Source organism: Schistocerca cancellata, chromosome 1 (assembly GCF_023864275.1).
Source record: "Schistocerca cancellata isolate TAMUIC-IGC-003103 chromosome 1, iqSchCanc2.1, whole genome shotgun sequence".
Taxonomy (NCBI): Eukaryota; Metazoa; Arthropoda; class Insecta; order Orthoptera; family Acrididae; genus Schistocerca; species Schistocerca cancellata.
In genome coordinates this window covers 689,801,449-689,824,938 of record NC_064626.1, presented here as the reverse complement: position 1 = coordinate 689,824,938, position 23,490 = coordinate 689,801,449, and positions in this window count along the sequence as shown.

Here is a 23,490-nt window from a genome sequence, read left to right as displayed (position 1 = left end):
GTTCTGAGGCATCAACGGATCACGAATTTGGTACTGGAGGGCAGCGTGGAGGGTAAAAATCGTAGAGGGAGACCAAGAGATGAATACACTAAGCAGATTCAGAAGGATGTAGGCTGCAGTAGGTACTGGGAGATGAAGAAGCTTGCACAGGATAGTTTAGCATGAAGAGCTGCATCAAACCAGTCTCAGGACTGAAGACCATAGCAACAACAACAAACAATAAACATCGCATTTAGTCTTTTATTAATTTATTTAAGTACAATTTTAATCACTAAGGTACTCGAATAATTATCTGTAACTGACAAATCAATAACGTGTGAAATGGTTTCAAATGTTCGTACACATACTATTTTTCAAATTAATCAGATAAGAAAAGCTTTAACCATTTAAAAATTATAGAGAGATATTAACAGACAAAGCAACAGACATATTTATATAACTTAAAACAATCATTTATGTCAAAAGTCTAGAGAAAAAACACATTGCAACACTGAACATTTTCAACATCACTGGAAGAAGATTCTGAATTGATACATTTACTGCAGACGTTTTTCATACGATTTAAACACAGAAATTGGTTACACTTGCAACAGAAGAACTTGGTTTTTTTGTCAGCATTTCTTGGACAGACTGTGCATTTTCCTGAGGTGCGTTCCTTTCTTTGAACTGCTGGAATAAACTATTCTGTATTTGAGATCTTTGCTGCCTTCAGTCAGGTGGATCTTGGTAAGCCGAGCTTGAAGCTCTTTTTAAAACCTGAGGATGCACAAGCTCCTGCCCCACCTGTCTTATAAATTCCCTTCTTTTCACAACAAAACTGGGGATGTTGCTCTTCATTATAACTTGAGCACTAATACAAGCAATATCTACCATCCGAAAGAACACCGCTAATGGCCATCGTTTTGTTCTTCTTGCTACGGTGTATGTTGCACACAGCTTGCCAATTTGTCAACTCCGCCTTTTGTAAGGTACTCCATCAGTCCTATTAGGTAAGGTTCCCACACCACACAGCAGTACTCTAAAAGAGGATGGGCAAGTGTAGTGTAGGCAGTCTCCTTAGTATATCTGTTACATTTTCTAAGTGTCCTGCCAACAAAACGCAATCGTTGGTTAGCCTTCCCCACAACATCTTCTAAATGTTCCTTCCAATTTAAGTTGTTCGTAATAGTAATTCCTAGGTATTTAGTTGAATTTACGGCCTTTAGATTTGACTGATTTATCGTGTACCTGAAGTTTCACGAATTCCTTTTAGCACACATGTGGACGACCTCACACTTCTCGTTATTTAGGGTCAACTGCCAATTTTCGCACAATTCAGATATCTTTTCTAAATCGTTTTGAAATTTTGTTGTTTTGATCTTCTGATAACTATTAGTCGATAAACGACAGTGTCATCTGCAAACGCAGGTCTTTGTGGCCGAGCGGTTATAGGCGCTTCAGTCTGGAACCGCGCGACCGATACGGTCGCAGGTTCGAGTCCTGCCTCGGGCATGGATGCGTGTGATGTCCTTAGGTTAGTTAGGTTTAACTAGTCTAAGTTCTAGGGGACTGAGAACCTCAGATGTTAAGCCCCATAGTGCTCAGAGCCATTTGAACTATATGCAAATAACCTAAGACGGCTACTCACATTGCCTCCTAAACGTTTATATAGATAAGGAACAGCAAGCGGCATATAACAATACCTTGGGGAACGCCAGAAATCACTTCTGCTTTACTTTCCGTCAATTACTACGAACTGAGACCTCTCTGACAGGAAATCACAAATCCAGTCACATAACTGAGACGATATTCCATAAGCACGCGATTTCACTACAAGCCGTTTGTGTGGTACAATGTCAAAAGCCTTCCGGAAATTCAGAAATATGGAATCGATCTGAAATCCCCTGTCAATAGCACTCAACACTTCATGCGAGTAAAGAGCTAGATGAGTTTCACAAGAACGATATTTTCTAAACTCATGTTACTGTGTGTCAATAGACCGTTTTCTTCGAGGTAATTCTTAATGTTCGAACACAATATATGTTCCAAAATCCTGCTGCATATCGACGTTAATTATATGGGCCTGTAATTTAGTGTATTACTCCTACTACCTTTCTTGAATATTGGTGTGAACTGTGTAACTTTCCAGTTTTTGGGTACAGATCTTTCGTCGAGCGAACGGTTGTATATGGATGTTAAGTATGGCATGCCACACTGGCTTTCCGCGCAGACTGTTGGTGAAACAGCGTGACGTCACTAGGATTACGGGAAGCGAGAACCGGGAGCCGAGAACACTACACGTGGATTGTTAATGCGCAATCAAATTCTCAAATCCCTGCCTTGAAATAAACAGAATGCAGTTGCTAGTTAGCTGCTCTTCTAGTTGGTCGATTGGTACTATTATGAGCAAAAGTAGAAATCAGTGTTCTATTGCTGAATGCAAAAATGTTTCAAATAAGCTGCGGATGTCGTTTACCATCGATTTCCATAAGACAACTACAGCGCAAATGAATGCCACGTCGTAAAAGAACTGATTCTCTTAATGTGAATAATGGAAGGATTTGTTGATAACATTTCCTTCCCCAACGTTTTAAATGGGACTTAAAAACGAACTTTCGCGGTTTTCTTTGAAAAAATAATTAAAAGTTACAAAAAATTCCAAATTGACACGGAGATGCATCCGAAGTTGTCGCAAACACCAGTAAGGACAACAAAATTCACCCTCTGTTCGAACACGTTTCTATGTGCTATTGGCTTTGCAATTAAACGAGCATTGCTTTTTATAGGGATAGCCAATGTGAAAAGACGGAAGTGCGCTGTCTGCTTTAGAAGGTTTATCTCGGAAGGAAACTAAATTACATCAGTCTACCAACACAGAGGTAGTTCTTGACCTAGATGTTTCTGCTAAACACGAAATAAATTAATAACTAAGATACAACTGCTAAGGAGAGAAAACAAGCAACAGGGTCCTACAAGCCAAGTATTTGAAGTATGTTGTGGAAGTACACAAATGTGCTTCTACATCCACACGACAACTCTGCATTTCTCAATTAAGTACCTGGCAGAGGATTCATTGAACCACCACTCAAACAGCGCACAGGAACATTTAAATCTTTCCGTGTGAGCTCCGCTTTCTCTTATTAGGACGATCATTTCCCTCTGTGTAGGTCGGTGCGAAGAAGAGAAGAAGAAGAAGAAAAAAAACTACCTTCGCAATTGGAGGATACAATTGGTGACTGAAGTTTCATGAGAAGATTCTACCGCCACGAGAAAGTCTTTGTTTTAATGATTGCCAACCCAATTCGCTTATCATATTCGTAGCACTCTCTCCCCTATTTCGTGATAATACGGAAGGAGCTTCCCTTCTTTGAACTTTTTCGATGTCCTCCTCCGTCAGTTGCATCTGATGTGGCTCCCACACAACACAGTAATACTATGTAAAGGGGGCGACAAGCGTAGTGCAAGCAGTCTCTTTAGTAGTCATGTTGCATTTTTTAAGTGTTCTGCCAATAAAGCGTAGTATTTGGTTCGGATTACCCACAACATTATCTTTGTGACCACCCAACTTCAGTTATTTAGTAATTAGTTGAATTTACAGCCTTTAGATTTGTGTGCTTTATCGTGTAACGGAAATGTAGCGGATTCCTTTTAGTATACATGTGATGACTTCACATTCTCATTATTTACAGTTAGTTGCCAGTTTTCTTCTGCAATAAGACAACAAATGAGACAGTCTTCCGCACTAGGCCAGATTCAATCTTGCACTGACAGTTCTTTGGATTCAGTCTCAGAGAAACTACTTTTGGATTCAGATTACATCGCCAGTAATCACCAGAACTCCGTAATCTCCAGAAGTGAGCTTACTTCTCCTTAAATTAAGTAGTTCAATAAAATAAGCGAGTCTAAAGTGACTTTTGCAGTTTTCATCGCGACATGTTGCTAACTTTCCCCTTTCAATTGATATATAATTTATTCAGTTCAGAAAACAGCAACTATTTTTAAAATATATTCTGCATGGGCGTGACCCACTGTGGCGCTGGAAAACTGCTGCCAAATATTGTGCTCCTGACTACTTGCTCATCGTGTATATTTTAGTGATGTGAGAGAAAAGAAGTGTTACAAAATAAATGTTGTGGCTAACCTGTGATAGTTCGATATATATCGTTCCCTCGATTGTCGTGTGATTCAAGTTTATTTATTAATTTATTTATTTTTAGTTTTGAAAATATTGGTTGTGAAATTTGTACATTTAAGTCTGTTTATTGAAGAATAATCATGGGTGACCATAGAGTGGCTAGAAATTCTCTTAAGGCTTTTAAGTGAAGGAGAAATGTTGGAAAGCCATAGGTAGGTGTCAATACCGTAAGCAATAAAGACGATAATCAAATGTGTGAACACAACCTTGCTGGTACACCTGTCCATTGCATTGAAAGTGAGAGCAGAAGTACTTTGCAGAGGGAGCTTGGTTCAGTTAGTGAAAAGTATTAATGTTTTATGGGTGACTAGGATGTGAATGAAATATTTGATATGTCATTTCTCAACGGCATTTCTGCTTTGTGAAGTCGATCTGGAACATACTATAAAAAATAGGACTTGTCAGTGAAATGGAACTGATGTGTGGTAAGTGTCCATACTTGACCACCCTTTGGAACAGTGCTGCAATAACTTCAAATGAAGTAAATGAGAGCAAAAGCTATGAAGACATTAGATTTGTTTAATCCCTGCACACAATCGGTAAAGGTGCTACTGCAGGTGCAGTTTTATGTGGCATGATGAATCTTCCAAATCTCCCAACCATGTTTACGAACTACAATAGATTTATTGGTTCTAAAGTACAAGGTGTTTGCATAGAATCTATGAAGAAAGCCATGGAAGGGGCAGTAATAGTAAACATTAGTTTCCAGGAATATTCTATCAAAGCCGCTGGTTTCAAACGATAGATATCGAACGTGCGATTCTAAATCGATCCCGTGACTGGTGGCTGGCGTTACGGGCAATGTTTACAAGCAACGACATACGAAGAGCGTTGACTGAGGTTCGTATGAGCAGTTGCCAGCGGGCTCGTGCGCATGTGCAGAGCTGAATTCGCGTATGAGCAGTGCCTTCCTCCCGCTTCTGGCTACTTCAAGCGTGGCTGTTTGCTGTATGAGCAGTAGCAGCAAGTAGCCAGATGCTACCCGGAATTTTTTTTCCGGCGCACCCAAGCTGCCAGATTTGCGCATGCGCAGAGCAAGCTGAGTTATGGTGGGGGAGTGGGGGTTTGATCCCTCCCCACGTGACCCGTGTATATGTTTCGTGTCTTAGTAATATTGCTGGTCTCTTCGTTTACAGCTCTCACGTCAAATGAAATCAAAACAGATTTCTGTGGCCGGGAGCCATCAAGTGAATTAATCTACATTCTCATAACCATGAAAGACCAAAATAAGTTAATAGGTTTAATTTTCTGATTTTATATTATTTCCACGTTATTATCAATCAACCATTAATGTCTTAATGAAGCTATTTCTGTCTGTTTTGTAGAGAAATTTGCTTCTATTAATCTTTTTCCGCTGAGGAAAATAGTTTACTTGAAGTGAAGTGTTTCATTCCACACTATTGGCTACGTTCAACTTCATTCAATTTCAAGTGCAAATTTTCATTTTCTGGGACGAATGACATACCATAATAAAGAACTAAACATGAGAACACAGTACTGGACCTCCGAGAAAACTGGTATCACGAAAACCACATGAAAAGCTGAATATCAGGTACTTCAGAGTGCATCTGGACAGAGAAATGTGCAATTAGAGCGGAATGAAGCATTTTACTACGGTTTATGAAATTCCGATGCTGGCTGGAGTAGTCTCTGCTGTCCTGTTCCTTTTATGACACTGTAAGACACCTTAATGCTATATACGTACGAACATACGTAAACATTTACTTGAAGCTACGTAGGCAAATTTTGTCAGATGTTTTGAACTAAATATTTTGTTTCAAATATAATGACAGCTGTAGCAGAATTTTACAAATCTGCCTTCTGTGAAAGTGTTTTTCGATCACAAGGCACTTGTCTAGTACTTCCTCTAGGCCTGAAGTTGTTTCTCAATTTGTGTTTACGTCTTAAATTTATAGAATGCCATTCTATTGTAAATTGTAGACTGGCAGCATACCGTGTTTTATCGTTTTAACTCCGCACATGGCTTCATATTTAATCCTAGGGTAGAATATAAACTGTCAGTTGTACGGTACCTTTGCCTCACAGACAACCTTCGTAATTTTTTGCACATTTTGAAATAGTCGTGAAATTTATTGTCCTTTATCTTCCGGTGTAAGCTACACAAGAAACTGCGTGTTTTTTTTTTTTTTTTTTTTTTTTTTTTTTTTTTTTTTTTTTTTTTGCAAGAAATTTGTATTCCATCCTACTAGTTTTTTGCAGTGCTGTGTAGATGTAAACCTGTTGGAAATGCTACATGTCAATATTGCAGAGTACAAATTAAAAAAAAATCTGTCAAATACACCCCATAGCAAAATGTTATGGTACTTCGAGCTGTGGAGTCTAATTTTGAAATGATATTTTGCCAAGAACTGCTTCTTTTTTTGCATCCTTTATCAGTACAATTGCACTGCCGCCAACTTACATTTCTAGGAAAGACCACGAAGATAAGAGAGATTAGGGGTCGTACAGAGGCATATAGGCAGTCAATTTTCCCTCGTTCTGTTTGGGAGTGGAACAGGGAGAGAAGATGCTAGTTGTGGTACGAGGTAACCTCCGCCACGCACCGTATGGTGGATTGCGGAGTATGTATGTAGATGTGTGGGATAGGATAAAACAATTGCTCTAAGTACAACTCTGCATGTCCTCTCAACAACATGCTGCAGGGCTGCACATGGTCACGTGATCCCCAACCACGCACGAAATTCCACCAGAAATGCGACGAAAAGCGTATGATCAGAGCAAGCACCAAGCACGGGCTGCCTACGTCATCGTAGCTGCGTATGCGCAGTACAGCCTGTTGTCGGCGCTATCTGGTAACTGCTCAAACGAACCTGTAATTACGAAGGAAATGGCGTACCTCACTCGTCGTCGACCGCGTCGTCATGAGAAAGTCCATTTGATGTGTATGTTATAGGAAGCATTACTTTTTTGCCGTAACCTTGGTTAGACTCTGCCTATGTGACGCAAAACTATGCATAGCGTGTTGCATACATCAACTTTTCCTTGCAGCCGCAAGTTATCGAAATACAGATACTGAAACAAGTGGACTTGGATTCTTCCTCCTGGACGCCCTTCTCTTTTAATGGAAGATTTCACCGATTTCCTCAGCCGCTCGATGTTCTACGTGTGCACACTGTGATTATCGGAAGACACGAACTCCACACACTGGTTCAAGAACTCATAGTTGAATCCTTCTGCTTTCGGTGACTTGTAGAATTGATAGCCGTCTATAATCACTTTGCAACCGGGCAGTATAAAGTGCTTTATCAAACCGGCTACAGTCACCTGCCTGTGAAGAACACACTTACCACAAGGCACATCTGGCACATTGAATACCCAAATATGTTCGACTTCGTTATTTAAAGGTCTTTCTCGCTGGATTTTTCTTCTTGCTATGTTTGACTAGTCCAACAACTTTATGGTCCACCAATCGGGACACTGTCGTTCGTCACTATTACACAACAAACTTCTCTGCAAAATCTGAAATAGTTGCACACGGTATTGGTAGAGAAGTCATTTTCCGATGTTGTTGCTCGCAAGATGTAGTCCCTAATCCAGCAAGATACAAGACTTATGCTATTCTGGACCGATAATTTTGAGTAGTCAAACTATGCATTATTCCTGATAGTCGTTCATTTACCACAGTTTCCACAATGAAATTGTAAAAGTATTTCACTCAGAACTCTTCTTACGAACTTTTATAGAATTCACCCCACTGCAGTCTTCACAGCCCCTCCTTTAGTCAACTGGTATTAGTTCATATTTCCAACAAAGATTACAATTTTCTGCATGACATAAACATGGAACTAGATTCTTCGACGTGAGGCAACTGGCCAAAGAAACATCTACTACTGCAAACCTCCCAACTAACTACCGACATAAATCATGTAGGTTTCCAAGCAACTCAAGTAATTTATCATAATGGCTGCCACCACAGTCGCATGATCGATTTAGAATCACACATTCGATATCTATAGTTTGGAGCCCGTGGATTCGATAGCAAACATTCTTTGAAATTACCTAGAAAACAGTGGCAATAGAGCCTTGATTGCAGCACATAATGGTACTGGGCATAAACGGGGACACACATCTCTTCATGGTGTAGTGTCTGCCACCAGTATGTATATGGGGAAGTTTCAGATGTAGCAGTAATATCAATATTGTAGGTGTCCCCAAAAAAATAAAGGTACACATGAAAATAATTACACAGCTAACTATAGTGGCAGTAGTGGGGGAATGGAAGTGGCTGTTGTTGCTAGCATATTTCAGCGTTCTGTTGCATGTGACATGTGAATTACCTTGGTGATGGTGATTCTAAAAGTTTCAAGCATATTCAAGATCTGAAGTTCTGTGGTGATGATGTAGTGCAGAAATCTGAGTGTATTGGACACACACAGAAACGAATCGGATCAAGACTTCAGAGACAAAGCTTCATACATCATCATCATCATCATCATCATCATCATCATTTAAGACTGATTATGCCTTTCAGCGTTCAGTCTGGAGCATAGCCCCCCTTATACAGTTCCTCCATGATCCCGTATTCAGTGCTAACTTTTGTGCCTCTTCTGATGTTAAACCTATTACTTCAAAATCATTCTTAACCGAATCCAGGTACCTTCTCCTCGGTCTGCGCCGACTCCTCCTACCCTCTACTGCTGAATCCATGAGTCTCTTGGGTAACCTTGCTTCTCCCATGCGTGTAACATGACCCCACCATCTAAGCCTGTTCGCCCTGACTGCTACATCTATAGAGTTCATTCCCAGTTTTTCTTTGATTTCTTCATTGTGGACACCCTCCTGCCATTGTTCCCATCTACTAGTACCTGCAATCATCCTAGCTACTTTCATATCCGTAACCTCAACCTTGTTGATAAGGTAGCCTGAATCCACCCAGCTTTCGCTCCCATACAACAAAGTTGGTCGAAAGATTGAACGGTGCACAGATAACTTAGTCTTGGTACTGACTTCCTTCTTGCAGAAGAGAGTAGATCGTAGCTGAGCGCTCACTGCATTAGCTTTGCTACACCTTGCTTCCAGTTCTTTCACTATGTTGCCATCCTGTGAGAATATGCATCCTAAGTACTTGAAACCGTCTACCTGTTCTAGCTTTGTTCCTCCTATTTGGCACTCAATCCGTTTATATTTCTTTCCCACTGACATTACTTTCGTTTTGGAGAAGCTAATCTTCATACCATAGTCCTTACATTTCTGATCTAGCTCTGAAATATTACTTTGCAAACTTTCAATCGAATCTGCCATCACAACTAAGTCATCCGCATATGCAAGACTGCTTATTTTGTGTTCACATATCTTAAACTCACCCCGCCAGTCTATTGTTTTCAACATATGATCCATAAATAATATTAACAACAGTGGAGACAGGTTGCAGCCTTGTCTTACCCCTGAAACTACTCTGAACCATGAACTCCATTTACCGCCAACTCTAACTGCTGCCTGACTATCCATGTAAAGACATTTAATTGCTTGCAAAAGTTTGCCTCCTATTCCATAATCTTGTAGAACAGACAATAACTTCCTCCTAGGAACCCGGTCATATGCCTTTTCTAGATCTATAAAGCATAGATACAATTCCCTGTTCCACTCATAACACTTCTCCATTATTTGCCATAAGCTAAAGATCTGGTCCTGACAACCTCTAAGAGGCCTAAACCCACACTGATTTTCATCCAATTGGTCCTCAACTAATACTCGCACTTTCCTTTCAACAATACCTGAGAAGATTTTACCCACAACGCTGATTAAAGAGATACCTCTGTAGTTGTTATAATCTTTTCTGTTTCCATGTTTAAAGATTGGTGTGATTACTGCTTTTGTCCAGTCTGATGGAACCTGTCCCGACTCCCAGGCCATTTCAATTATCCTGTGTAGCCATTTAAAACCTGACATTCCACTGTATTTGATGAGTTCCGACTTAATTTCATCCACCCCAGCCGCTTTATTGCACTGCAATCTATTGACCATTTTTTCCACTTCCTCAAATGTGATCCTATTTCCATCATCATTCCTATCCCATTCTACCTCGAAATCTGAAACATTACTGATCGCATTTTCACCTACATTGAGCAACTCTTCAAAATATTCCCTCCATCTGCCCAAGGCATCCACAGGATTCACCAGCAGTTTTCCTGACCTGTCCAAAATACTTGTCATTTCCTTCTTACCTCCCTTTCGAAGACTGCTAATTACACTCCAGAAAGGTTTTCCAGCAGGTTGACCCATAGTCTCCAACCTGTTTCCAAAGTCTTCCCACGATTTCTTCTTGGATGCTGCAATTATCTGTTTGGCTTTGTTTCTTTCTTCAACATAAATTTCTCTGTCTACCTGGGTTCTGGTATGTAGCCATTTTTGATACGCCTTCTTTTTCCTTTTACAGGCTGTTTTCTTCATCCTACTTTTACACACTACTGTTCCAAGACATTCTTTAGCCACTTCTAGTACTGTGTCCCTGTACCTTGTCCATTCCTTTTCCAATGACTGTAATTGACTACGTTCAACTAACTGGTACCTTTCTGAGATCGCTGTTACGTACTTGTGCCTGATTTCCTTATCCTGAAGTTTCTCCACTCTTATCCTCCTACATATGGACCTGACCTCCTGCACTTTCGGCCTCACAATCCCAATTTCACTGCAGATTAAATAATGATCAGTGTCATCAAAGAATCCCCTGAATACACGTGTGTCCCTCACAGCCTTCCTGAATTCCTGATCTGTTATTATATAGTCAATGACAGATCTGGTTCCCCTGCCTTCCCAAGTATACCGGTGAATGTTCTTATGTTTAAAAAAGGAGTTTGTGATTACTAAGCCCATACTGGCACAGAAATCCAAGAGTTGTTTCCCGTTCCTGTTGGCCTCCATATCCTCTCCAAATTTACCAATAACCTTTTCATACCCTTCTGTTCGATTTCCAATCCGGGCGTTAAAATCACCCATCAGCAGAACACTGTCCTTGTCCTTTACTCTAACAACTACATCACTGAGTGCCTCATAAAAACTATCCATCTTATCTTGATCTGTCCCTTCACAATGCGAATATACTGACACAATCCTAATTTTCTTGCTAGACACTGTCAAATCTATCCACATCAGTCGTTCGTTTACATACCTTATTGCAACTATGTTGGGTTCCATTTCTTTCCTGATGTAAAGCCCTACACCCCATTGTGCTATTCCTGCTTTGACTCCTGACAGGTAGACCTTGTATTCTCCCACTTCCTCTTCTTTCTCCCCCCTTACCCGAATGTCACTAACAGCTAAAACGTCCAGCCCCATCTTACTTGCAGCCTCTGCCAGCTCTACCTTCTTCCCAGAGTAGCCCCCATTGATATTAATAGCTCCCCATCTCATTACCATTTGTTTGCTTCATACAAGAAAGCAAAATCTCAGTGAGTTGTGAAGGGTTGGATGGGAAGGCAATGTTAACTGACAATGTAATTGACAAAATACAAGACTATTATGGAATGGCTATTAGGTAATACACACAGTGTTGATGAAATGAAGGCTGTTTCAGCTCTCTTTTTCATGAATTTTCAACCTATGAAAGTCCCATCATTATTTGTGTCCGAAAAGGGTAAACAAATAGTGTAAATACAACATTACACATAGTCTGTCTGATGCGGTAATGGAGGTGAGAACCTATTGTCAGAGACTTAGCAGCAGCACCTTAACTGTTGAAAAGTATTCATGGAAAAACTCAAAACACCAATGAAAGTGTAAATAGTCAAGAATACCCCCGACTGTGTTCGTTGGAATAGCAACGTTTCACTTTGGTGTGTACGATACTGTTGCTACTTCCAATGATAGAAATCTTTAAGGTTGTAGCGTCTCCTTGTAACGGTCTCCTGGTCGTAGATATACACTCCTGGAAATTGAAATAAGAACACCGTGAATTCATTGTCCCAGGAAGGGAAACTTTATTGACACATTCCTGGGGTCAGATACATCACATGATCACACTGACAGAACCACAGGCACATAGACACAGGCAACAGAGCATGCACAATGTCGGCACTAGTACAGTGTATATCCACCTTTCGCAGCAATGCAGGCTGCTATTCTCCCATGGAGACGATCGTAGAGATGCTGGATGTAGTCCTGTGGAACGGCTTGCCATGCCATTTCCACCTGGCGCCTCAGTTGGACCAGCGTTCGTGCTGGACGTGCAGACCGCGTGAGACGACGCTTCATCCAGTCCCAAACATGCTCAATGGGGGACAGATCCGGAGATCTTGCTGGCCAGGGTAGTTGACTTACACCTTCTAGAGCACGTTGGGTGGCACGGGATACATGCGGACGTGCATTGTCCTGTTGGAACAGCAAGTTCCCTTGCCGGTCTAGGAATGGTAGAACGATGGGTTCGATGACGGTTTGGATGTACCGTGCACTATTCAGTGTCCCCTCGACGATCACCAGTGGTGTACGGCCAGTGTAGGAGATCGCTCCCCACACCATGATGCCAGGTGTTGGCCCTGTGTGCCTCGGTCGTATGCAGTCCTGATTGTGGCGCTCACCTGCACGGCGCCAAACACGCATACGACCATCATTGGCACCAAGGCAGAAGCGACTCTCATCGCTGAAGACGACACGTCTCCATTCGTCCCTCCATTCCCGCCTGTCGCGACACCACTGGAGGCGGGCTGCACGATGTTGGGGCATGAGCGGAAGACGGCCTAACGGTGTGCGGGACCGTAGCCCAGCTTCATGGAGACGGTTGCGAATGGTCCTCGCCGATACCCCAGGAGCAACAGTGTCCCTAATTTGCTGGGAAGTGGCGGTGCGGTCCCCTACGGCACTGCGTAGGATCCTACGGTCTTGGCGTGCATCCGTGCGTCGCTGCGGTCCGGTCCCAGGTCGACGGGCACGTGCACCTTCCGCCGACCACTGGCGACAACATCGATGTACTGTGGAGACCTCACGCCCCACGTGTTGAGCAATTCGGCGGTACGTCCACCCGGCCTCCCGCATGCCCACTATACACCCTCGCTCAAAGTCCGTCAACTGCACATACGGTTCACGTCCACGCTGTCGCGGCATGCTACCAGTGTTAAAGACTGCGATGGAGCTCCGTATGCCATGGCAAACTGGCTGACACTGACGGCGGCGGTGCACAAATGCTGCGCAGCTAGCGCCATTCGACGGCCAACACCGCGGTTCCTGGTGTGTCCGCTGTGCCGTGCGTGTGATCATTGCTTGTACAGCCCTCTCGCAGTGTCCGGAGCAAGTATGGTGGGTCTGACACACCGGTGTCAATGTGTTCTTTTTTCCATTTCCAGGAGTGTATTTTCCTGGTGTTCGAGGAATGGCATTCACAGGGTTGGGTATAAGACTTATCAATTCCTGTGCACCTTCTGGTATGGACAGACATCGCGAACATTCACGATTCTATGTGGAAGAAGTCGTGCTGCTCTTCCAAGGCAGGCACGACCGTTTAATGCTCTAGGGTTACTTCATTTCCATTTCCAGGAGTGTAGCTAATTGCTATAATCGCACTATTTCACTCCCATTTACGGAGCTTGTTAGCACTTGATGATAGGTTGGCGCCATTAAAATGTGTTGTGGTAATCGCTGCTACTTGCTGGATCGCTGCTGTGTCTCGATGCTGATGCTGGCTCTAAATCTGGTTGTCTAGGGTTAAAAACATGCGTTCCTGTGTTTTTTATGTGCTTTTGATGATAAAGTCCGAGCGAAACCAACAAATATGTAAACTTCAAATATTTATTACTCTGGTGGCCATCTTAATTCCAGTGTCCACCAAAGACCATGACTCAACACAAAGTAGTACTTCCGTTACATGTTCTTTGCATTGTTTATCCACCTCAAACAATAACACACAAACACACTTTACCAAAGTGACATTCCGACTGCCTCCTGACCGTTCTTGCTGCTTGTATTTATAACATTGTCAAAGAACTACTAAAAAGAGATATAGTTTACAAGTCACATGTACATCTGTTATCATAATTTGTGCAGAAAAGTTATTAATTTGCATCGAGTGACATAATTTAACATGTTATTAAAATGACAGACAGATTTGTTGACTTGACAGAATAATTCTTTGTTACAAAAAGGCCGTTTTTTAGAAGTTTGTCAATTGACTTCTCTAATTTGCATAAATAAGTAAATAACATGAATTATTAACAATTACATTGGTTTTCGTCTAAAATAGGATTGATTTCGTGAATACTGAGTGAAAACGCTTCTAGTGAACAAATAGGTTTCACTGGGTGATTTTTATTTAAGGAGATCCAAAATACCTAAGTTGGCCACTATTTTTCGTACTTCATATTAATTATTTAAGATGAACTACGTGTTTTTTCATGATGACATTTGCTGTATCAGTGATCAAGTGATATAAACTTTTGTGTGGGTCAGTTATTCAGTATAATTTAATGGGTTGACTGTTTATGGAGACATGTTATGCAATCATTGTTAACATACACAATAACTTTTCTATAATCATAAATACACGTTAAACTGGTTGAATTTGGAGGGTATCGCATACTTCGGTACAGTAAAGCCTTAAATATGTTCCGTTACATCCTGACCAATCGTCATAAAGAGCGTGTGACAGAATTTTGTCCGTGTGTGTTAGTCCATTTAACATGTATCGATATAGTGCCACGCACACGGCGAAAGAAAAATAATTTAAACACGAATAAACATGACCAAGTGAAACAATAAAGGAAGACTGTAAACATTACACGAATATATTATGTGTGTATGTAGAACATTCATAATTATTTGAAGTGTTATGCATTTTTTAACTTTGAACCCATGACATTATTATCTTTGACAATCGTATTCTTGTTAAATGAATTAGTGATTATGATCTGTGCCTCAGATAAAAAGGACAATTCAGTACATGTATAAATACTAAATAGTAGTGATGGGCTAAACTGCGATTTTCCGATATCAGTGATTTCTGTGAATGCTTCTTTTCAGTATCTGTTATTCTTAACTGTGATTTGTCGCAGTTAAGAGTCGCAGTTAAGGAACATAGGTCGTGTATCCCTCCGCCACTGCTATTTCTGCGATTTCTGCTACTTTCGCGATTTCTGTGACTTCTGCTACTTCTGCGATTTCTGTGACTTCTGCTACTTCTGCGATTTCGGCGACTTCTGCTACTTCTGCGATTTCTGCGACTTACCACCGTATGAAAAAGTTACATCTGTCAACACAGAAAATTGCATCTCAACAAACCTGTCATTGGGAAGTATGTTTTACGTTTTTTCTTCCGTTGGCTTTAATTTTGTATTAAAGAAACAACTGTGAAAATATTAATAGTGTAATTAATATGTAAGTAGCCGTACAGTACCGTAATAGTTCGTATTTAGAAAATGAATTCTAACATATTGTTATGTTCACAGGTACCTGAACTACATTTCAGTCACTCAGTAAAGTGATAACTCAAAATATCATTGTCAACAGATCTGAAAAAATTGCCACTGCGTCTTTAGACCGTTTTCGTCAGACGAGAGGTTAGTTTCTAAGCGTTTCGATGGACTTAATTACTTCAGTGAGATCGTTCTTGCAAATGTGATATTTATTATAGCAAATATTAGCAATCTACTCTGTCAATTATATTGCTAGTAATTAATGACAGCAAAAATTGTTTAATAATCCTTGTGTTTTTGCAGACACAGTTCTGACTCTGATTACTGGTTGCTGTACGTATCTATCCACATCAAGGCTGTTTTTGAGAAAGACTCGCGAACATTCAAGACAGCTCTTAGAGGATTTACAGTTTAAAAGTGAAGTAATTGTGAAATAAGTGTGTGAATGATTAAACTGTGTTTTATTGAAGTTGTTGTGCGATTTTAAAGGAATAATAAATGTCAAATACAGTGAGTGAATAATAAAAATCTCATTTTCCACATGTTTAAGCCGTCCTATACCCATAATTTTCCGCCACTTACTTATTGGTAAACACTTGTTGGAGAGTGACATGCCGCCCCCCCCCCTTTCTCCACAATCTTGGTGTGACACTGATCTGTAACATATCCCGAAGTCTACAATATGCATTTTGAGGCTGTCGATATGAAAGTGGTAAGTACAGATCTTCCACTTAAATCAGGAATAGCTTAAGTGCATTACTTGAAAATAACACAGGAAAAGTTTACTTATGTAGGTGGTAGTAGTGTCGGCATAAAGTTCTTGTGTGTGAAGTTGCCATGTAGAACACCAGGTGTAAAACTTTTCTCCCGAGTCTTGAACTGTGTCGGAACCAAAGTGAGGCATTCATATGACTGTTTTCATTTCTCTACACTTATACAGATGTCTGAGTTCTGCTGTGTTAGCATTGCAAAGTCCTGTAGGCATGTGGAGTATTAACCAAAACTGTCATATTGGAAGCAGAATCAAACACATTTGTTACGTTACTTGATATTTTCAGGAGAAAAAGGCAATGTTGCTTCTTATTAATATAATACATTCAGAGTCACAGCAGTATTTGACCAACCATAGCTGATGCTGAATGTGCATGTCGTCATATAATATGAAGGGCTTATTTCAATAGTGGTACAAGTCCATTACCTCCACTTTTCTGTCTTATAATGCTTCTGAAATTAGTGAGCCAAACAAACATAAATAAAGGTTCATCTCTAGCAAGAAGCCATATGCTTGAATATTTCTGGTATCTCAAATGCAGATTTGTCAGCGCTCATTTATTTTTACGACTCTGTATCTCAAAATGAACAAAAATGGACTTGTACCACTATTGAAATAAGCCCTTAATATGCACACACAGCACATCGTTCTCGTGAGGCACAAGGCTCTCATAACGAAGTACGTACGTCGATCAACAGATGACACTAGGAATAGTATGTTAACTGCGCTTTTTAGTTGCTACTTGCGACTCTTAGTTGCGATTTGTCACAGAAATCGCAGTTTGACTGGTAGCCAATAGCGTAGTATGAACTTTGCTCAACAGATGGCAGTGCTAACTGCGCTTTTTAGTTGCTACTTGCGACTCTTAGTTGCGACTTGTCACGGAAATCGCAGTTAGACTCGATACCGTATCGCAGAGATGGACGTATTACGAACTTTGGCCAACAGATGGCACTGTTAACCGCGCTTTCTAGTTGCGACTTGTCACGGAAATCGCAGCTAGACCCGATACCGTATCGCAGAGATGGACGTAGTACAAACTTTGGCCAACAGATGGCACTGTTAACCGCGCTTTCTAGTTGCTACTTGCGACTCTTAGTTGCGACTTGTCACGGAAATCGCAGTTAGACCCGATACCATATCGCAGAGATGGACGTAGTACGAACTTTGGCCAACAGATGCCACTGTTAACCGCGCTTTTTAGTTGCTACTTGCGACTTTTAGTTGCGACTTGTCACTGAAATAGCAGAAAGCAGTGCTAAATTCGACCAATAGATGGCTCACGTCTTTGAATATGAAATACTACTTGCGACTGCTAATTGTGACTGAAATCGCAGTTAGAATCTGTAAAGTTGCTACTGTGATATCTGTGACTTCTCAGTCACTGTGATTTCTAACAGATACGCGATTTCCTGCCCACCACTACTAAATAGTAGTGATGGGCTAAACTGCGATTTTCCGATATAAGTGATTTCTGTGAATGATACTTTTCAGTATCTGTTATTCTTAACTGTGATTTGTCGCAGTTAAGAGTCGTAGTTAAGGAACATAGTTCGTGTATCCCTTCGCCACTGCTATTTCTGCGATTTCTGCTACTTCCGCGATTTCTGCTACTTCTGCGATTTCTGTGACTTCTGCTACTTCTGTGACTTCTGCTACTTCTGCGATTTCTGTGACTTCTGCTACTTCTGCGATTTCTGTGATTCCTGCGACTTACCACCGTATGAAAAAGTTACATCTGTCAACACAGAAAATTGCATCTCAACAAACCTGTCGTTGGCAAGTATGTTTTACGTTTTTTCTTCCGTTGGCTTTAATTTTGTATTAAAGAAACAACTGTGAAAATATTAATAGTGTAATTAATATGTAAGTAGCGTACAGTACCGTAATAGTTCGTATTTAGAAAACGAATTCTAACATATTGTTATGTTCACAGTTACCTGAACTACATTTCAGTCACTCAGTAAAGTGATAACTCAAAATATCATTGTCAACAGATCTGAAGAAATTACCACAGCGTCTTTAGACTGTTTTCGTCAGACGAGAGGTTAGTTTCTAAGCGTTTCGATGGACTTAATTACTTCAGTGAGATCGTTCTTGCAAATGTGATATTCATTATAGCAAATATTAGCAACCTACTCTGTCAACTATATTACTAGTAATTAATGACAGCAAAAATTGTTTAATAATCCTTGTGTTTTTGCAGACACAGTTCTGACTCTGATTACTGGTTGCTGTACGTATCTATCCACATCAAGGCTGTTTTTGAGAAAGACTCGCGAACATTCAAGACAGCTCTTAGAGGATTTACAGTTTAAAAGTGAAGTAATTGTGAAATAAGTGTGTGAATGATTAAACTGTGTTTTATTGAAGTTGTTGTGCGATTTTAAAGGAATAATAATGTCAAATACAGTGTGTGAATTATAAAAATCTCATTTTCCACATGTTTAAGCCGTCCTATACCCATAATTTTCCGCCACTTACTTATTGGTAAACACTTGTTGGAGAGTGACATGCCGCCCCCCCCCCCCTTTCTCCACAATCTTGGTGTGACACTGATCTGTAACATATCCCGAAGTCTACAATATGCATTTTGAGGCTGTTGATATGAAAGTGGGAAGTACAGATCTTCCAGTTAAATCGGGAATAGCTTAAGTGCATTACTTGAAAGTAACACAGGAAAAGCTTACTTATGTAGGTGGTAGTAGTGTCGGCAAAAAGTTCTTGTGTGTGAAGTTGCCATGTAGAACACCAGGTGTAAAACTTTTCTCCCGAGTCTTGAACTGTATCGGAACAAAAGTGAGGCATTCATATGACTGTTTTCATTTCTCTACACTTATACAGATGTCTGAGTTGTGCTGTGTTAACATTTGAAAAGTCCTGTAGGCATGTGGAATATTAACCAAAACTGTCATATTGGATGCAGAATCAAACGCATTTGTTACGTTACTTGATATTTTCAGGAGAAAAAAGGAATGTTGCTTCTTATTAATATAATACATTCAGAGTCACAGCAGTATTTGACCAACCATAACTGATGCTGAATGTGCATGTCGTCATATAATATGAAGGGCTTATTTCAATAGTGGTACAAGTCCATTAGCTCCACTTTTCTGTCTATAATGCTTCTGAAATTAGTGATCCAAACAAACATAAATAAGGGTTCATCTCTAGCAAGAAGCCATATGCTTGAATATTTCTGGTATCTCAAATCCAGATTTGTCAGCGCTCTTTTAACTTTACGACTCTGTATCTCAAAATGAACAAAAATGGACTTGTACCACTATTGAAATAAGCCCTTCATATGCACACACAACACATCGAACTCGTGAGGCACAAGGCTCTCATAACGAAGTACATACGTCGGTCAACAGATGACACTAGGAATAGTATGTTAACTGCGCTTTTTAGTTGCTACTTGCGACTCTTAGTTGCGATTTGTCACAGAAATCGCAGTTTGACTCGGTAGCGAATAGCGTAGTATGAACTTTGCTCAACAGATGGCAGTGCTAACTGCGCTTTTTAGTTGCTACTTGCGACTCTTAGTTGCGACTTGTCACGGAAATCGCAGTTAGACTCGATACCGTATCGCAGAGATGGACGTATTACGAACTTTGGCCAACAGATGGCACTGTTAACCGCGCTTTCTAGTTGCGACTTGTCACGGAAATCGCAGCTAGACCCGATACCGTATCGCAGAGATGGACGTAGTACAAACTTTGGCCAACAGATGGCACTGTTAACCGCGCTTTCTAGTTGCTACTTGCGACTTGTCACGGAAATCGCAGTTAGACCCGATACCATATCGCAGAGATGGACGTAGTACGAACTTTGGCCAACAGATGCCACTGTTAACCGCGCTTTTTAGTTGCTACTTGCGACTTTTAGTTGCGACTTGTCACTGAAATAGCAGAAAGCAGTGCTAAATTCGACCAATAGATGGCTCACGTCTTTGAATATGAAATACTACTTGCGACTGCTAACTGTGACTGAAATCGCAGTTAGATTCTGTAAAGTTGCTACTGTGATATCTGTGACTTCTCAGTCACTGTGATTTCTAACAGATACGCGATTTCCTGCCCACCACTACTAAATAGTAGTGGTGGGCAGGAAATCGCGTATCTGTTAGAAATCACAGTGACTGAGAAGTCACAGATATCACAGTAGCAACTTTACAGAATCTAACTGCGATTTCAGTCACAGTTAGCAGTCGCAAGTAGTATTTCATATTCAAAGACGTGAGCCATCTATTGCTCGAATTTAGCACTGCTTTCTGCGATTTCAGTGACAAGTCGCAACTAAGAGTCGCAAGTAGCAACTAAAAAGCGCGGTTAACAGTGGCATCTGTTGGCCAAAGTTCGTACTACGTCCATCTCTTCGATACGGTATCGGGTCTAACTGCGATTTCCGTGACAAATCGCAACTAAGAGTCGCAAGTAGCAACTAGAAAGCGCGGTTAACAGTGCCATCTTTTGGCCAAAGTTCGTACTACGTCCATCTCTGCTATGCGGTATCAAGTCTAACTGCGATTTCCGTGACAAGTCGCAACTAAGAGTCGCAAGTAGCAACTAAAAAGCGCAGTTAGCACTGCCATCTGTTGAGCAAAGTTCATACTACGCTATTCGCTACCGAGTCAAACTGCGATTTCTGTGACAAATCGCAACTAAGAGTCGCAAGTAGCAACTAAAAAGCGCAGTTAACATACCTTTCCTAGTGTCATCTGTTGACCGACGTACGTACTTCGTTATGAGAGCCTTGTGCCTCACGAGTTCGATGTGCTGTGTGTGCATATGAAGGGCTTATTTCAATAGTGGTACAAGTCCATTTTTGTTCATTTTGAGATACAGAGTCGTGAAGTTAAATGAGCGCTGACAAATCTGCATTTGAGATACCAGAAATATTCAAGCATATGGCTTCTTGCTAGAGATGAACCTTTATTTATGTTTGTTTGGATCACTAATTTCAGACGCATTATAGACAGAAAAGTGGAGGTGATGGACTTGTACCACTATTGAAATAAGCCCTTCATATTATATGACGACATGCACATTCAGCATCAGTTATGGTTGGTCAAATACTGCTGTGACTCTGAATGTATTATATTAATAAGAAACAACATTGCCTTTTTCTCCTGAAAATATCTAGTAACGTAACAAATGTGTTTGATTCTGCTTCCAATATGACAGTTTTGGTTAATACTCCACATGCCTACAGGACTTTGTAGTGTTAACACAGCAGAACTCAGACATCTGTATAAGTGTAGAGAAATGAAAACAGTCATATGAATGCCTCACTTTTGTTCCGACACAGTTCAAGACTCGGGAGAAAAGTTTTACACCTGGTGTTCTACATGGCAACTTCACACACAAGAACTTTTTGCCGACACTACTACCACCTACATAAGTAAGCTTTTCCTGTGTTACTTTCAAGTAATGCACTTCCTATTCCTGATTTAACTGGAAGATCTGTACTTCCCACTTTCATATCAACAGCCTCAAAATGCATATTGTAGACTTCGGGATAAGTTACAGGTCAGTGTCACACCAAGATTGTGGTGAAGGGGGGGGGGGGGGCGGCATGTCACTCTCCAACAAGTGTTTACCAATAAGTAAGTGGCGGAAAATTATGGGTATAGGGCGGCTTAAACATGTGAAAATGAGATTTTTATTATTCACTCACTGTATTTGACATTTATTATTCCTTTAAAATCGCACAACAACTTCAATAAAACACAGTTTAATCATTCACACACTTATTTCACAATTACTTCACTTTTAAACTGCAAATCCTCTAAGAACTGTCTTGAATCTTCACTAGTCTCTCTCAAAAACAGCCTTGATGTGGATAGATACGTACAGCAACCAGTAATCAGAGTCAGAACTGTGTCTGCAAAAACACAAGGATTATTAAACAATTTTTGCTGTCATTAATTACTAGCAATATAATTGACAGAGTAGATTGCTAATATTTGCTATAATGAATATCACATTTGCAAGAACGATCACATTGAAGTAATTAAGTCCATCGAAACGCTTAGAAACTAACCTCTCGTCTGACGAAAACGGTCTAAAGACACAGTGGCAATTTCTTCAGATCTGTTGACAATGATATTTTGGGTTATCACTTTACTGAGTGACTGAAATGTAGTTCAGGTACCTGTGAACATAACAGTATGTTACAATTCATTTTCTAAATACGAACTATTACGGTACTGTACGTCTACTTACATATTAATTACACTATTAATATTTTCACAGTTGTTTCTTTAATACAAAATTAAAGCCAACGGAAGAAAAAACGTAAAACATACTTGCCAAAGACAGGTTTGTTGAGATGCAATTTTCTGTGTTGACAGATGTAACTTTCTCATACGGTGGTAAGTCGCAGAAATCGCAGGAATCACAGAAATCGCAGAAGTAGCAGAAGTCACAGAAATCGCAGAAATCGCAGAAGTAGCAGAAGTCACAGAAATCGCAGAAATCGCAGAAGTAGCAGAAGTCACAGAAATCGCAGAAGTAGCAGAAATCGCGGAAGTAGCGGAAGTAGCAGAAATCGCAGAAATAGCAGTGGCGGAGGGATACACGACCTATGTTCCTTAACTGCGACTCTTAACTGCGACAAATCACAGTTAAGAATCACAGATACTCAAAAGTAGCATTCACAGAAATCACTGATATCGGAAAATCGCAGTTTAGCCCATCACTACTAAATAGTAAAAAGCAAGCAAATGAATATGCTGGCCGTGAGTCTTTTGTCCATGAAGCTTGAGATCCACCTTTAGGCGAGTTGTTGTAAAAAGGTGTATAAAATTAATGCATTTTTGTTTGAATATATAGAGTTTGAGCAAATATGTTTTTAAAATAATTTATAAAGTTGCCAGCCATTCGTCCCGTAAATAGTTCAGATATTTTCAGCATTTAATTTAGCGGAAGCCGCTGTACCGATCTGCGAGGGCAACGACCGTAGACGCGGCACATTTAAAAATATTTACGTCAGGTAAAGTGAGGTAACATAATATTTAACATTTACTTACAGCTTCCAGCAGTGCCGGCAGACTATATTATATTATTCAGTGCATTTCTCAGTTTGATTTGGAAGGTACTGTGCGATCACAAAAATGTAACGATTAACTGTGTTAGGCCTATGACTGTCATTTTCACATTTTGTGGCAAGGTCTGCTCTGTGAA